Here is a 17,526-nt window from a genome sequence, read left to right on the forward strand (position 1 = left end):
AGTCTCTAATTGCAAAGAAAATTACATGAACTTCAAAGAGAACACTGTGGCTTTGATATCATGATATTCAATTCCACGTCGATCTCATTGTGATATTCCATCTTAAATAGATTACAAGATGCTATACATGGTATATGTTGGCCCATAACTTTGGGTGATTACAATCCTCATTTAAGGGATAATGAAGGAGAATAATTCTATTCCTGAAATAGACAGCCTAAGTATTGTACGTGATTGAATGGGATCCACGTTTTAAGAGTGTGATCACTTGATTGACAAGGGCAAGAATTGTTTTCTCACCTTATCCAAAGCCCCTCTGCCCCATGGTTCATGTAAAAGAGTAGGACATCTGGATTCAAACAGGCTAATCTTCCAATGACCTAGGAGCACCATTAGCAAAAACCAAATTAAGGTTCTCTCACTTTCCACCTCTCTCAGAAAGTGACAAGGAGGACAGAGGGTTAGAAAGGGAAGCTTCTATCATCAATAGGGAGACTTACGCTAATCAATCATATCCTCGCCAACTATTCAATATATATAATGGCACCTCTAGACATTCTAACGGCCATGTGCACAAATATGGAGACGGCATTCACGAATTTCTTTTGGAGAGGGAGTGAAGAGAAGACAAGAAGGATGTTAGCTAGTATGGAGTAAATATGTGTAACTAAAGATGGATTGGGGGGGTAGCTGAATAAGAGAAATTGTGAAAAGCCTAAGGCTAAAGATTTATTTTCAATCCTCCATTGTAAGTCTTTATGGGTCAAATAAATACACGCCAAATACATATCCAAAATTTTGAAGAACCCAGTTGATTATAGAATGAAAGGGCTGAAACATTGGCAAATCTTAATGGATTGGGGGAGTGTGAACCTATGCACTAGAATTGGCTGGGATACAGCATGATTGAAGCCAGGGAAGGAGTTCAAATATTGGATTATTTGGGGGTTGCCATGGTGGCAATTATTTTTTAAGAGGAGGGTGAATGGAACTTGTCAATTTTAAAAGGCTATGTTCTGAATGAGTTGAATGGAATTTGGCAATTTTAGAGGGTTGTGTTCCAAATGAGTTGCATACCCAAATTCGAGATAGTGGTATAAACACTAGTCAGGAGGATTGCTTGATATGGACAACCTCAGCATCGAGGAAATTTTCAACTAATTTAACTTAGAATCAAGTTTGGGCTAGACAAAATAGGAAAAATGGTACTGCATGATTGGCCTGGAGCAAGTATATGCCTCCAAAATTTTCTATTTTTTGCGTAGAAGGTGATAAATGAGGTGATCCCCATCAATGTTAATGTACAAAAGGTGGGCATGCATCTGGTTTCCAAATGTGTATGTTGTGAAGGCGTCTCAAAGGAAGCTCAAAATATCGCCAATGCCAGATATGAAGAGGAAAGATGGTGATAGTCGACTTGGGAACATGCTGGAGATTCCAAAAGTGTTAGGATCAATGGCGCTTGATCATCAGAGGCCAATTTCATAATTTCACAAGGAATTCTTATGTAAACCCTAATTCGTTTGGGATAATTATATTCTTTCGTGAGAGAGAGAGAGGTGTCATTGTATCGAGGGCTATTGAGAGCCACTTCTTCATTTTTTGCCTTTAAGCATAGTGGATTTGTGTGAATCCGTGGAGATACTGAAAGAAAACTACGTAAATCTCTATATTGCGGTTCGCGTCCTTTTTTTCTACTTTCCTTTGATTTCAATATTGCTATGCATGTGGTCGAGAAAGGATCTTTCTCCAAACAAGAGGCTCATCAATCTAATAGAGAAGTCAATGGTTTGAATAACAATGGGCTAAGAGAGGAGGTGGTTGTATCTGGCAGGAGGATCATGTTGCATCTTCTAGCCTGGGAGGGAAGAGAAGCTGGACATATTGAGATGATCAGGGTGGTTTCTAGGGCCATCCTCTAGCTTGAAATGTTGACTAATGAAACGACTGATCATATAAGAGAGGAAATGGTAGGGACACAGCAACATGTAATTCCCAAAGTCAGTAATGCTACATAAGGGGACACTCTGTTGGGTAAGACAAGTCACTCAGCAGCAAGGAGTGGAGGTCCGGTGTCAGCAAGACACTTAGTAACGAGATTTGTCCATCTCAACAACCATGTTAGAGGATGGTCGTCTTCTTAGGGGGATGTTTTCAGTTGTTATGGAAAATTTGGCCATCTTCTATATCATGACTGCTTAGCCACCATGGTTCGGACACAATAGTAGTATATTTGATATGTGGCTTCACAACAAATAGTCTATTTAATAGACTAGATCATTGTCGACTTTCAAGGCTCTTTGAGGAATGCTTCCGAGTCTCATTATATTGGAACTGTAGTTATGCCCGAACGCTAGAAGATTTTATGGCAAGGGAATGGTGGCAGCGATTTGTCGTCGGAAAAATAAATGGTCGGATCACAGATATTGTTGGCCACAAGCCGGTGTGAGGCAACACACGCTTCCCTTTCTTGGAGGCAATTAGGCTGGAACCATTTGGTATTTAGAAAAAAGTAGATAAAAGGATATAATGCACAATTTTAAAATGGATCAGGCTAAGAGAGGGTTGGTGTAATCTAAATACTGACGGTTCCTCAAGAGGTTATTCAGGGGCAAGAGGCAGAGTCTATAGGGACCATGATGGTAACCTTAAACCTCACTTTTCCATCAACATTACAGAGTAGTCTCTAATACAGTTGCTGAAGCTAAAGCCTTGCTTGATGGCATTAAGTAGTGCAACTGATTTGGGCTACATAATTTTATGACTGAAGCCATGTAGCGAAAGGACTGGCCCAGATTGGAATCTAGATCGGCTGCAACAAGGTATTCAAAAAGTGGGATGATCTTTTTAGTGTGGAAAGAGACATTAACAATGGATGAGGCAAGCCATGATAATGTTAGGTGGGAGTAGCTGACCTTGGTGGATTGGGTGGAATCTGTTATTTCTCGGAGGTGTTTTGTTTGGTTCTACCCCATTATAGGTTTTTTTTTTTTTTTTTTTTTTTTTTAAGTGTGAAAAGAGACATTAACAATGGATGAGGCAAGCCATGATAATGTTAGGTGGGAGTAGCTGACCTTGGTGGATTGGGTGGAAGCTGTTATTTCTCGGAGGTGTTTTGTTTGGTTCTACCCTATGATAATGATAGGCTTGCTAGTAAGATGTTGGGATAGTTGTTGGTTTTCAATTATGTGTAAATGGAAGAACCTCTAGGCTTTGCAAACCATTACTTCATCGTAGTAGCAAAAGTCCTTAGTATGGCGTTCAACCATCTTGTTAGGAGTGGGGAATGCTAGCCATACCACTTATCCCACACATGCCCTATCATTATCCATTTAGTTTATTTTGATGGCATAATATTTTTCATGAATGACTACTCTTCAATTAGAAGACAAAAGTTCCTTCTTTTTTTTCCTTTTTTTTTCTAATAGGAGTATAAACGGGTGTCGAGGCAAAGGATTAACAAGGGCTGATATTTTTACAGAAATCTAAAATGTTGAGATCTTGAAATCAAGTTTTCATCCAATTTCAGGTTGGTCTCATTGTGAGATTCCATCCTCTTAAATAGATTACAGAATGCTATACATGGTATATGTTGACCCATAATTTTGGGTGATTATAATCCCTTATTTAAGGGATAATGGAGGAGAATAATTCTATTCCTAAAATAAACAACCCAAGTATAGTACATGATTGAATGGGATAATGAATGAGAAAATTTTCATTCCTAAAATAGATAACCTAAGTATAGTACATGATTGAATGGGATCCATGTACCTAAAATAGACAACTTAAAAAGTAAATTGGTGGTCAAGCGAGGAGAGAGATAAATATTTGTCAATGGGACTAAAATCACAAGTTGTAGTAATTGGAAGACTATCTCCATCTGCAGTTTGAACTTGAAGATTTTAAATATATTTTTTTACATTGGAAAGATTTCCAAATGTGAATATCATGTGATTTGATGCTTCAGAATCAAGATATCAAACAGAAGGAGGTTTTCCAATTTTACATGAGATACCAAGTGCAAAAAAGGCATTTAAAATCATTTGCCGGATCATTTCGGGGGTCAAAGAAACAGACAAGCCAAGCTATGTACTAGATGATGAGGACACGATAGTCGAAGGCTGAAGAAATCATAGGCTGTAGAACAGATGCATCAATTATTGCAGTATGGGCATGAGGAAACTGATTTGGAGTAGTTTGATTCAGAGGTTGTTTATGGCATTCTGTAATGATATGACCGGTTCTTTTGCAGCAATTACAAAATTCTTGTTGACACTAGGAGGTATAATGACTATTTTTTTTTTACAGTTGTAGTACTATACGGTACTCATATCATGAGAAGAAGGTTTTTCTTGAGCCACTCAAGCAACATCAACAATAACATTTGTAATTTCCTGTTCCAAATGTACTTTCGTTAATTTTTGTGTTCCTCATGAAGAAGTTTATTCAAGCATTCATCCAACGATGGAGATGGAACCCTACTCATTAGATTAGACCGAACAGTCTCATATTCAGAATGTAGTTTCATAAAAAATTGATCCCAATGACTAGTTGCTTGAAGTCCTTGTATTTCAGCCAGAACGACGTTAGATACATTAACATATATAATCTCATCATATTCAGCCCATAAAGTAAAAAAGCCTGAATAATATTTTTGAATGGACAAAGTTCCTTGATGATATTGAGCAATGTCAAATTCTAATTGCAATTGACGTGCATAATTTTCTTGACGATATGACTTATTTTAAAATTTCCACATGTCCTTCGCGATTTTGTAGAGTTTGAGATGCAAAATAAATTGAGGATCTATTGATTCAAGAATCCAGGATTTGATTTTTTACATCCTGAGTATATCAGGAGGATATCTTTTCTTTCTTTTTCTTTTTTTTCATACTCTATAGGCAAGTAGATCAGATCCGGAGACATGTCCCCACAATTCTTTGCCTTCAAGGTATACTTGGAATTCGAAAGCTCAAGAGGTATAATTTTTTCTAGTAAATCAAACTAAAAATACCCGAGGCTTCTCCATTTCTATGATTAACGGCCCAGAATGGATTAGATCTTTCAAATAAATAGAACCAAAAATACCTCAGACTTCTCCATTTCTATGAATGACAACTAAGAATGGATCAGATCTATGATGAGCAAAAATTGCTAAACATATTCTGAATGTTCCAAATATTCCAGCTGTCATGAACTCAAGAGTAATTTCTGACGTTGATTGGAAGATCACAGACTCATTCTGTACGAACTGAGAGAAGATGCTGAAACTTTCTTGTATTGTAGCAAATAAAAAATTGATGGGAATGACAAGATAAGGAAATCTATAAATCAAAGACAAGAAGTCTCCAATCGCAAAGAAAATTACACGAACTTCAAAGAGAACACCGTGGCTCTAATATCATGATATTCAATTCCGCATCGATCAATGAGATTCCATCCTCTTAAATAGATTACAGAATGCTATACATTGTATATGTTGGCCCATAATTTTTCGTGATTACAATCCTAATTTAAGGGATAATGAAGGAGAATAATTCTATTCCTGCAATAGACAGCCTAAGTATTGTACGTGATTGAATGGGATCCACGTTTTAAGAGTGTGATCACTTGATTGACAAGGGCAAGAATTGTTTTCTCACCTCATCCAAAGCCCCTCTGCCCCTGGTTCATGTAAAAGAGTAGGACACCTGGATTCAAATAGGCTAATCTTCCAATGACCTAGGAGAACCGTTAGCAAAAACCAAATTAAGGTTCTCTTACTTTCCACCTCTCTCAGAAAGTGAGGAGGAGGATAGAGGGTTTGAAAGGGAAGCTTCTATCATCGATAGGGAGACTTACGCTAATCAATCATATCCTCGCCAACTATTCAATAAATATAATGGCACCTCTAGACATTCTAACGGCCATGTGCACAAATATGGAGACGGCATTCACAAATTTCTTTTGGAGACGGAGTGAAGAGAAGACAAGAAGGGTGTTAGCTAGTATGGAGTAAATATGTGTAACTAAAGATGGATTGGGGGGATAGCTGAATAAGAGAAATTGTGAAAAGCCTAAGGCTAAAGATTTATTTTCAATCCTCCATTGTAAGTCTTTATGGGTCAAATAAATACACGCCAAATACATATCCAAAATTTTGAAGAACCCAGTTGATTATAGAATGAAAGGGCTGAAACATTGGCAAATCTTAATGGATTGGGGGAGTGTGAACCTATGCACTAGAATTGGCTAGTATACAACATGATTGAAGCCAGGGAAGGAGTTCAAATATTGGATGATTTGGGGGTTGCCATGGTGGCAATTATTTTTTAAGAGGGTGAATGGAACTTGGCAATTTTAAAAGGCTATGTTCTGAATGAGTTGAATGGAATTTGGCAATTTTAGAGGGTTGTGTTCCGAATGAGTTGCATACCCAAATTCGAGATAGTGGTATAAACACGAGTAGTCAGGAGGATTGCTTGATATGGACAACCTCAGCATCGAGGAAATTTTCAACTAATTTAACTTAGAATCAAGTTTGGGCTAGACAAAATAGGAAAAATGGTACTGCACGATTGGCCTGGAGCAAGTATATGCCTCCAAAATTTTCTATTTTTTGCGTAGAAGGTGATAAATGAGGTGATCCCCATCAATGTTAATGTACAAAAGGTGGGCATGCATGTGGTTTCCAAATGTGTATGTTGTGAAGGCGTCTCGAAGGAAGCTCAGAATATCGCCAATGCCAGATATGAAGAGGAAAGATGGTGATAGTTGACTTGGGAACATGCTGGAGATTCCAAAAGTGTTAGGATCAATGGCGCTTGATCATCAGAGGCCAATTTCATAATTTCACAAGGAATTCTTATGTAAACCCTAATTCGTTTGGGATAATTATATTCTTTCGTGAGAGAGAGAGGTGTCATTGTATCGAGGGCTATTGAGAGCCACTTCTTCATTTTTTGCCTTTAAGCATAGTGGATTTGTGTGAATCCGTGGATGTACTGAAAGAAAACCACGTAAATCTCTGTATTGAGGTTAGCGCCCTTTTTTTCTACTTTCCTTTGATTTCAATATTGCTATGCATGTGGTCAAGAAAGAATCTTCTCCAAACAAGGGGCTCATCAATCTAACAGAGAAGTCAATGGTTTGAATACCAATGGGCTAAGCGTGGAGGTGGCTGTATCTGGCAGGAGGATCATGTTGCATCTTCTAGCCTGGGAGGGAAGAGAAGCTGGCCATATTGAGATGATCAAGGTGGTTTCTAGGGCCATCCTTTAGCTTGAAATGTTGACTAATGAAACAACTGATTATTTAAGAGAGGAAATGGTAGGGACAAAGCAACATGTAATTCCCAAAGTCAGTAATGCTACTTAAGGGGACACTTTGTTGGGTGAGACAAGTCACTCAGCAACAAGGAATGGAGGTCCGATGTCAGCAAGACACTTAGTAACGAGATTTGTCCGTCTTAACAACCATGTTAGAGGATGGTCGTCTTCTTAGGGGGATGTTTTCAATTGTTATGGAAAATTTGGCCATCTTCTATATCATGACTGCTTAGCCTCCATGGTTCGAACACAATAGCGGTATATTTGATATGTGGCTTCACAACAAATAGTCTATTTAATAGACTGGAGCAATGGTGCAGCCTTGCGAGATCGTTGTCGACTTTCAAGACTCTTTGAGGAATGCTTCCGAGTCTCATTATATTGGAACTGTGGTTATGCCGAACGCTAGAAGATTTTATGGCAAGGGAATGGTGGCAGCGATTTGTCGTCGGAAAAATAAATGGTTGGATCGCAGATATTGTTGGCCACAAGCCAAGCAACACACGCTTCCCTTTCTTGTAGGCAATTAGGCTGGAACCATTTGGTATTTTGAAAAAAGTAGATAAAAGGATATAATGCACAATTTTAAAATGGATCAGGCCAAGAGAGGATTGGTGTAATCTAAATACTGACGGTTCCTCAAGAGGTTATTCAGGGGCAGGAGGCAGAGTCTATAGGGACCATGATGGTAACCTTAAACCTCACTTTTCCACCAACATTACAGAGTAGTCTCTAATACAGTTGCTGAAGCTAAAGCCTTGCTTGATGGCATTAAGTACTGCAACTGGTTTGGGCTACAGAACTTTATGACTGAAACAATGTAGCGGATGGACTGGCCTAGATTGGAATCTAGATCAGCAGCAACAAGGTATTCAAAAGGTGGGATGATCTTTTTAGTGTGAAAAGGGACATTAACAATGGATGAGGCAAGCCATGATAATGTTTGGTGGGAGTAGCTGACTTTGGTGGATTGGGTGGAATCTGTTATTTCTCGGAGGTGTTTTGTTTGGTTCTACCCCCATTATAGTTTTTTTTTTTTTTTTTTTTTTTTGTGTGCGCATGGATGGTTTATATGATAGGCATGGTTGTTGTCCTTCTCCGAATGTCTGCACATAACCTATTCAAATCAATAAAATTACGGGTGATGTCTTCCCACATTTCGGAATTATTAACAATGAAAAACATGATCCAAAGCATCTGCTCTGGGCAATATCTTAATGTCTGAGGGTATAAAGGAGATCATCCTGGCCATTAATCTACTGAATTGAATGGCAGTCACCATAAATTTTCTTTTCCACGCTTCATAATAAACCACAATATTATCGGTCAGAATCAAATGTTCATCCTTACTTTGGCCCATCTAGGTTAGGGCCTAGAACTTGGGATGGTTGCATAGATAACATAAACAGATGTTGTTTTGCTTCTGTGGAGGCTCAAGGCCCACATGCTGAGCAGTTCAATGATATAAAAAAATGTCCATGTTGTGAACTCTAAGCTACATGGGATGTAATAATTCGGACCATCAGTGTCTATAAATGAATTTAGAACAATGAGAATTTAAAAAAAAAAAAAAATTAATAAAAAAATCCAACTCATATGGGACTCTAAAAATCAAAGGTTAGGATCATACTGATACGTGATTATTGGAAAACTTATTTACTGTAGCAACGATAACATGGACAATTCAGATCATTGGACCATACCAGCATGTGGGCCCCAGTGGGTGGTGACTAGCGCTAGATCCTTGAATTGCAACTGACGTACGAACTCCCCTTTTTTTGCTTCTTTTTTTTTTTTCCCCTCCACCTAAAGGTGGGAGCACATCATCTGAATTTTATAGATGTGTGAGAGAAACCATACATCCATTAATCTTCAAAAAATAAAAAAAATAAAAATAAAAAACATATATCCATTCTGGCGGGCTGAAAAAAAGCTACGCCTATCATATCGACCGAACAAAATACATTTTAAAAAAAAAAGGCCAATGTACCGAAGAACATTGAAAAATCCGGCAAAAGGTTACCGACTTATGACCGCTAATCAACCCCGAAGAGGGGAGCAGCACCATACCTCTACTGAATTCGGAAATAGCTCATCAAAGCAGCTGCAGAAGGATCTCAAGAAAACAGGGCCATCCCACTACTTCCTGCGATTCCCACAGCAAGCTGTAAAAGGAACTGGCGCCTGAAGCCTGCTTTCCTGATCCTCTCTAGTCACAAAACTCCATGGAATTGATGGTAGCAAAGATGAGAACTCCGGAGCCTTGCACTCAAGGAGACCCACCACAGGTAAGACATGAGAAACATACCAGATTGCCGTTACCAAACAATCTTACTGAGGCAGAGACGCTCCGAAGAAGCAATTGCAGAGGATAGCTAGTCTTCTCTTTTATCTCCAGCAGAACCGGCAATTGCTACCACACGACGTACGACCATCTGCTCCCAGGCACGAAAGCTGTCGCAGGGCCCGCACTTTATAATTCTGAGCCAGCTGAACCCATATGACTTTGGATGGACGGTCCGGGGCCGCTTCATACCATAAAAATATCAAACAGGCCATCCACAGCTATCTCACGATCTTCTTATTCAGAGAGGAGCTGCAATTTTCGACATCTTGCTTTGCTACCCTCAAGCCAGGCCAACGTTGATGGAGAACTTACTAACGAGAGAAGCCAGGCCTGATAATAGGGACCCCATCAACGAGAGTTTGTATAAGAGGTGGATTTTTCACTCAATGGCCGATCAAGGGTAACATCTAACATATGGATGGTTTGGATCTCTAAACCATGGGCCCCATTCATATGAAAACCGAGGGTAGGCCGGATCCGGGGATCAACCGTGGTGGGTGGATACCTGACTTCGGGGCCCACCTTGATGCATGCGCCTTATATCCACGCCGTCCATCTGCTTTGAAAACTCATCTTAGAGTATGATCCAAAAAATGAAACAGATCCAAATATCAGGTGAACCATAATACAGGAAACAGTGGTAATTGACCATTAAAAACTTTGTGGGTCACAAAAGTTTTGGATCAAGCTCATATATGTGTAATCTCTTCATCCAAGTCTTTGTGACGTCATCAATAGGTTTGGATGGCAAATAACCCTTCCAATGGCACCCTTGAAGTCTTTAATGGTGGGGATTCAATCACGAATGTTTACTATGGTGTGGTTTAACAACTATTTGGATGAGCTTTCCAAATGGATGGACAGTGTGGATTTGAGGATCATATATCACAGTGGGCCCCACAGTTAGGGATCCACCGACCTCGGTGGGTCGGAGATCCACTGAAACTGCGCCCGGAAACCGGGCAATTCCGTACACGCGTCTGCGCAATTCATTGTAAGATATTTATTAGTGGTTTACTGAATGCTAATTGCACGTTCGTGTGGAGCCGTAGACTCCCACGCGCGGCCACAAGTGCAAATTTGAAATAGATGTGGTAGATCTGAGCCATCCAGAAGATTGGAAGTTATGCTTAATTCTTCTTCAGATGATGGGATGATTTTCGCCCTGTTGGTAAGATGACAACGTACAACCAAAAATGACGGTTAAAAACTTTATTTTACCAATTCATTTGTATCGATATTCTGTTGCCCACTTGATTTAAGAAATGAACTGTTTTCTGTTCCAGATGATCTTGTTATTACACTTCACCTGATGGAAAGCTTAGATCTCACACAATTATCGCGTTGTAGCACATGTGTTTATTTGTGTTCGGAAACTTCTCATCTTCACGGGTGCGGAGACGAGTCTCCTTCACGACAAGACATGACGCTGCCAATGTAGAGCGGATTCGAGGAGTAAAAGAGAAACCTGACGAGTGAGTTTTCATTGGGCCACGTGGCCGTCTAAGAGATTAGGCTTTTTTAAAATACGAGAGAGATGCCGGCACCGTATTTTTTCTAACCATTGGCCACGTGCTGCAGTAAATATGGACGTACGAAGATGGTTTGAAAGCTGTACGTCCGCCGACCGACTAACATCATGCGTGGCTCTACCAACAGGGAGAAGCGGACTGCGTCCCATCATGCAAGGACGGATTCGGTACTGGCGGGAGGTCTATAGGACGTACTGACAATAGCTCTCTAGGATGGATGCTGTTGAGGAGCGTAGGGATTTGAAACCCTCCCATCGTGTTTAGCACTTGGACTCAATGTACTGCAAATGTAGCTATGTATACTGAACTTAGAAGGTTTGAATTTAATTTTGAAATTCATTTTAATATTTTTAATTAGTATAAATATATAATATGTTTGTCACAATAGTCCCGTTGAAATATATACTTCTTCCGAGAATGTTGAAATACCAAATCCTTGATGGGACACAACTTCATGATCACTTCCAGGCGACTAACCAACTATTTTCATAGGTCGATTTACATGGACAATGTTTGTACAACACATGTCATTGTATTAAAGTAATTATAGTGATGAAATTGTTAATCTAATTAGTCAAGTGACACATGTTACCCGAGCAACTCATGGAAGAATTTTGAATGTAATTCAAGATTTCTCCTTGGATATCAAAACTCTCTTTTAGGAGATTTTAAACCCCATTTACTTTATTATGCCAAAGATATAAAGGAATTTGATAAATTTTCGCTGAAAGGTAGTTTTTATTAACAATGATAGGTTTTGGGTATAATGGATATAAGTAAAACTTTGGTTAATCTGAATTTGACGATAAGTGAAATCATTGAATTAGTTGGGCTGAAATCTTAAAATTAATTAGAATAAACAAAATTAAGATAAAGTGAGAAAAGCTAAATTTTTCTAAAAAAATCAAATCATGTAACAAACAGAACTCATTCGACTTCAATTGATCGAGATTCGATCAATCAAAGAAGATGATTTTTGTCCAGAGACCAAAAACCTTAATTCAAATTCCGTTCTGATTGATTGAAACCCAGGTTCGATCGATCGAGGAGAACCTCGAGCAGTCTCGATCAATTAAAGTCAACCGTTTTTGTCTTGCAAGCAAACTGATTTAATTAACGAAGCTCGATCGATCAATCGATCGAAAGTAGCTAAAAGTGTCTAGAGACTAAAAAAACTAAATTCGAATTTTATCAATTCTTGGTTGATCGATCAGAAGATTGATTGAGGGACCTCATGCTGTCTCGATCGATCGAATGTATTGATTGACGGTCTCTGTTGTTTTCTAAATTTAAATTTAAGAATTAATGTTGGGTCATTTTTTTTGAATAAAAAATGGACCCAACTTGTTGGAATAATATAATTGAATTGTGGCATGTCCAATCATCTTAATTTGACTATTCGACAGATTTAACCTTACCACGAATAGATGAATTAATTCCAACGTGTCTCATACCTGTAAGGATAAGATAGAAAATATGTTTGTGACAATTGCCATGATTGAATTCCCATTATGTTGTTGTAATAACAGGATAAGATTCTTCTTTATTAATTCATGCTCTATAACTATAAATGTGAATTGAATACATGAACATATAAAGCATTGCGATCATTAAACAATTATTTTCTCTTGAACCAAGGGATGTATATAACAATTGATCACGTCGATGCATAAACGTTGATCATGCATTATATGTATTCATTATAACTACATGCACACCTTGTGTCTGGGTTTTTAGGGAATCTCCCTGAATGGTTATGCTTAGTAGATTCATTACCAGATGCCCACGATATTGGAAGCCTACTCATATAGTGGATGTCTGATTACCCATGCTTGCCTAGGTGGATGTCTGATGGGTACAGAATGCCCATGCCTACATACAGTGGATGTTTGAAGGGTATAATTTTCAGGTTGACAAATATCTAACGTAAGCAAGTGGACAATCATCCCACTTGACATACACTTCATGACATTTCTACATTCATGCTTATACTGCATACTCACTATTTTCAGTTATGTTATGATATCTTATATTGTGCTACGTATGAACCATGATGGGTTCACTCACTAGCCTAGCCTACTAAATATATGGATTAACAACCGTATAGAGACAGATGATGTACAACAATCTAATCGAGTGCAGAAAAAAGGAGGCTGAATTGGTAAATGAAACTCAAGACCAATGGGCTAATTTGGCTGAAGACGAGCTCACAACTGAATTGATTATGCGATTAATTCTAGGAGTTTCAATTTCGATTCATTTTAGTTAATGTTAATTTGATTAAATATTAAATATGTTTATATCCATAACCTTGTTGAATGAAGATTGACTATCTTTAGTTGAATATGGACGAAGTGTTAATAGATGTAGTGAAAATAGGATCCTTACTCTTGCTCTGGTGGTAGACTGTTAGGAGTTTCAACACCCGGTCAAGGGTTCAAGTATCCATAGGTGGTGAAATCCCACGACGTTAGTGTGTGGGGGTGTGTGTAAGTGTGTAGAGAGAGAGAGAGAGAGAGAGAGAGATGTAGTGAAACAGTTGGTTATATGAATGTTAATGTGGTGATGATCTAGAATACATATAAATTGTGCCTCTTAATAATTATATAAAGGACGGATTCATGTACACTTAGTGTACGAGTCATGGACCATAACTTCGGTCTAAGGGTGCATACTTTGTATCCGAAGTACAGGACGTGACACTATACCCTAAAATGAGCTAGAAAAATGAAAGAGCGATGTGAATATACAACACACGTCAAGGTAGGTCTTATAATTAGAGACTCACCTAATTTACACCCCACCTTTAGGGCTAATGGAGCTTGTGTTTTTTGACTTCTATGATGACCAGCCAAGTACTTATTTATTTAATAACTTTCAAGGATACTTTGTGTGGCCTTATATATGGCTGTGGCATGTGACCCATACAAATCCTGCCATGGTTCACCAAAGAGGGTTGGTGGTGTCAGGGTCACTACGCAATCATCATCATCCTTCCACTGTACACATAAGCATGCATATATATTGGTCCACATGTTTCATAATCTAAAGCGCTTAATGAGCATCAACCGATCCTAACCGACAACTTGATGTCCATTCAATAGATAATTAATGAATAAGATGATGGACCGTCCGACTCCAAAGGGAAGGGATGGATAATTTGACTCGAAAAGGAAGGGAATGGTTGGAGGTGCTCCCACCTTACCAAGGGGAGGAGGGGTGTAGGAATTTCAATAACGAGGATGATGGTCCCTGCAGTCCAAGTAGACGAAACACTATCTAAGTGATCTTAGCCATTTGGCATATTTTACCAAAATACCAAGCAGTGTCATTTTTGTTACCCGTTGGGACCCAAATGGCCCAATCTCTACTATAACCTTTCATCATCTTTTCATACACAAAACACTATTTTCATCTCGTTCAATAAAGCTAAATATAAGTCTATCCAACATACCATATATAATTGTACAGTAAGACAAGCTACTTTAGCCACCCAACCCTGCTACGCTAGGCTGTGCACGCCGAATTTGCAAAATACCATCAGATCGATGGTCGAATTCCTGTTTTAATTTCATTTTTACTATTTATAGTATGTTTTACTTTGAGTATAACTCTTCATCTGTTGGGCTTTAGGAGTTGCGCCCAACATGAAAAGTGCTTAAAATAATTAGAAGAATCACACGGTTGTGCCAAATAGGACACTTACTATTTTTGGCCAAAGACCATGCGTACTAGTAAGAATCACGATTTCTAAGAGTTTTAGTTACAGTTTAATTATGAAACTTCTTCCTAGGGTCTATGTTATTATTTAAGAGATTGTAAGCTCATTTTTCATCATCAATTAAATTATTATGAATTTTATTAGAATTATTTTTTTATTTTCTACCTCTCCTCGTGGATTTGAGGCATCTCTGTGAGGAATCTAGAGAAGTTCTATGGATTCAGAATAGTTACCCCCCTGAGGAAGATGGTGCTCAACCTCTACACGTCCTTCCCTGCGTCAAGATTAGTGTAGTCTTCAATTATGACTTATGGAGTACCCGCTAAAATTTCATTTCAATGAATATGCAAATAAGTAATCGGGTTCTTTTGGGGAAAAAATGCAGCGATTCAAAGAACAACGAGAGTGTTGAAATCGTTAAATGGTATAAACCAGAGAGGGATGACTTAAATTAAATATTGATGGCTCCTTGAGAGAAAACTTGGGGCCCCAATTCCCATAAATCTATAGACCATTTAGCAGCACTTAGAACATACCGATTGAGAAAATTTAAAGAAAACAGCGATTCCTTAATCTCAAGTTTTCTCAAACCTTTCGTGAAGGCAATTCAGTCGTGGATGGGCTAGTTAGGTTGACCAATGATGGTTGGCCCAATTAGAGCTGGGCATTTCTAACTCGATCCGGTGGATCTGACTCAATCTGACCAGATCCGACCCGATTCGAACTGAACCGATGGCCTGGATTTGTGCGGTTCGGGTATGATCAGACAGATCCGACCGTTTATCGGATCGGGCTCTGATCAATGTCAATCTGGATCGGACCGATCTGAAATCCGATCCGATTGGATTCGATTCGATCCGGACCAATCCGATTCAGGCCATACATGATGTGTATATTATGGTTTCTAATAAATTTTATTTTATATATGTATGAACACTGATGAACCAATTCTTAATAGCATACTTTCTTTAGAGAAAATAAATAAATACACTATTATTCTAAAGAGCTGGGCATGGCTGAAATAAGAAGTATAGGTGAAAATGAAAAAAGAGGGAGTTGATAAGAACTCACATAGGTTTTGAGCTGGTATGCTGAAAATCATGATTCTTTTGCCATGAGAGTTGCAGAGAGAGAGAAAGAGAGAAAGAGGTGCAGTTCGTTGCTTCTTGCTTGATATGCAAGGCAAACAGTTCAAATGTTGCTTGATGTACAAGGCAAGTGAGCAGTAGACAGGAAGCGGATTGGTTGGTAGTGTACCTCACACCAACTATATAGCTGCTATATTGACGTCAGTAAGATCTGTGGGTTTGATATCCAAACTGTCCATCCAGTTGGCAAGCTCGTTTTAAGGCTTGAGACAAAAAATTAGACAGATCTAACCAGCAACATGACCACACTGCAAAAACTAGTGGGAGATTGAACGTCTACCATTGAAACCCTTTTTGGGGTCACAGAAGTTTTGGATCAATATGAAATTTGTTTTTCCTCTTCATTCAGGTACTTGTAAGCTCATGCAATCTGTTTTTCCTCTTCATTTAAGTACTTGTGACCTTTATGAATAGATTGGATGTAAAATAAACGTTATGGTGGTCCCTACAAATTTTGTAACTATGAAAATCATTATCTCTGCTGCTATTTATGGTGTGGTCTAGATGATCTTTGGATATGATTCATTTTTTTGGATAATGCTCTAAAATGATCTTTAAAAATAGATGAACGGTGTAGATATAATAAATACATCACTGTGAGGCCCATGTAACTTTGATCTCCTTTGAACCATTTGTACAACTCGGAGCTCGAGGAGTGTCAGTGCTCGTCTTCACATGACACGTACCTAGAGCAGCTATATAGCTGGTGTGAGCTATAGATAGTAGTACTTGATGGGAATTATAAAGCTTCTTCAAGAAGCAGATTTCGTACTGACTAACTCAATATGTTTTTATCCTACTGAGTAAACTATGTGGGGCCCGTCTTGAATTTTTTTGGTTTATCCACACCGTCCATCAGTTTTTCTAGATCATTTTAGGGGTTGATACTAAATTTTAAGTATATCCAATAATCAAGTAGATCACACTATAGGAAACAATGAGAATAATGATTTCCACACTGTTGAAAAAAATGAACGATCCGAACCTTGCCCAATCCGATCCAACTCGGTTTTCCTGAGGAGTCGGACTCGGATCGGTTCAGGCCAATAGGAGTTCGGATCGGTTCAAGTTAGATGACCCAGACTCAATCCTGGATCGGATCGAGTTTGGGTCAGGCCTTACAAATTTCGAATCGAGTCGAGTTGGACCTAATCCGATCTGACTCGGTCTGATGCCCAGCTCTAGCCCCAATAAACTATATCAGAGTCAAGCGGACCTTCCAAGGTTAATTAGGGGCTCTATGGCCTTTAGACAATGCAAGGGTAGGGAGTAATCTTTTCCAGATTGGCAGCTGCAGCGTCTTCTTCGCGATCCTTCATTCCCCTTATCTAAGGTGTGTGCTCTTCGATCTATTTTTCGGGCTGTTTTGGGTTGGGTTTTATGTATATGAGTTCTTATGATAGGTGGGACCCTACCCAAATGTTCGTTGGTAGTTTTTCCATAAAGCTATTCATATCAATAAATAAAT

The 17,526-nt window shown here is 38.7% G+C and overlaps 1 protein-coding gene across 1 annotated transcript in view; it reads right to left on the bottom strand.

The window, feature by feature from the left end:
• Nucleotides 1-9,072, bottom strand: part of LOC131228665 (agamous-like MADS-box protein MADS2) — a 55,371-nt gene extending 46,299 nt beyond the window's left edge. Inside the window, exon 1 of the mRNA XM_058224482.1 lies at nucleotides 9,014-9,072. The gene's annotated coding sequence lies outside the window, so the exon portion shown is untranslated. The remainder of the gene's footprint in view (nucleotides 1-9,013) is intronic.
• Nucleotides 9,073-17,526: the final 8,454 nt, after the last annotated feature.

The sequence above is a fragment of the Magnolia sinica genome, chromosome 16 (genome assembly GCF_029962835.1).
Source record: "Magnolia sinica isolate HGM2019 chromosome 16, MsV1, whole genome shotgun sequence".
Taxonomy (NCBI): domain Eukaryota; kingdom Viridiplantae; phylum Streptophyta; class Magnoliopsida; order Magnoliales; family Magnoliaceae; genus Magnolia; species Magnolia sinica.